This window comes from Apium graveolens, chromosome 9 (genome assembly GCF_009905375.1).
Source record: "Apium graveolens cultivar Ventura chromosome 9, ASM990537v1, whole genome shotgun sequence".
NCBI classification, from domain to species: Eukaryota; Viridiplantae; Streptophyta; class Magnoliopsida; order Apiales; family Apiaceae; genus Apium; species Apium graveolens.
In genome coordinates, this window is record NC_133655.1 from 107,854,782 (window position 1) to 107,855,564 (window position 783).

Below are 783 nucleotides of genomic sequence, written 5' to 3' on the forward strand. Positions count from 1 at the left end.
ATCGTATTATTCCGGCAGATCCAGCTCTTATGGACTTTTCTCGGCCCAAAATTGAAGACATTCAGTCTAGCATTCTTCATCCGGCTATTCAGGCTAATACCTTTGAAATCAATCCGGGCACTATTCAAATGGTGCAGAATTCTGTTTCTTTTGGAGGTGCTGCGACTGAAGACCCCAACATGCACATAGGAATTTTGTCTAGATCTGCAGTATTTTCAAATATAATGGTGTGACTGATGAGGCTATCAAGCTGAGGCTTTTCCCATTCTCACTGAGAGATAAAGCTAAGGACTGGTTACATTCTGAACCAGCTGGGTCTATCACTACTTAGCAAGATCTTGCGCAAAAGTTTCTTGTGAAGTTTTATCCAATGGCGAAGACTGCTGCTATGAGGAGTGCTCTTACTCAATTTGCGCAGCAACCTACAGAATCTATGTGCGAAGCTTGGGAGTGCTACAAGGAGATATTGAGAAAGTGTCCACATCATAGAATGCCTGATTGGATGGTGATCACTGGTTTCTATAATGGTTTGGGGGCCCAATCTCGGCCCATGCTCGATGCAGCAGCTGGAGGTGCCTTATGGGCCAAAAGCTATACTGAGGCTTATAATCTTATTGAGACTATGGCTGCAAATGAGCATGAAAACCCAACTCAAAGGATGATGCATGGGAAGGTAGCATGTATTTTGGAAGTTGATGCAGCTACTGCTATTGCAGCGCAGCTCCAAGCGCAGTCTATGAAGGTCGATTCTCTAGCCACCTATGGAGTCAATCAGATAGCTAT

The 783-nt window shown here is 44.3% G+C and overlaps 1 non-coding gene across 1 annotated transcript; it reads right to left on the minus strand.

Moving 5' to 3' along the window:
- Window positions 1–385: 385 nt before the first annotated feature.
- LOC141687924 (small nucleolar RNA R71) lies at window positions 386–492 on the minus strand. The gene has a single exon (XR_012561402.1). It is a non-coding gene; the product is annotated as a small nucleolar RNA R71 (small nucleolar RNA).
- Window positions 493–783: the final 291 nt, after the last annotated feature.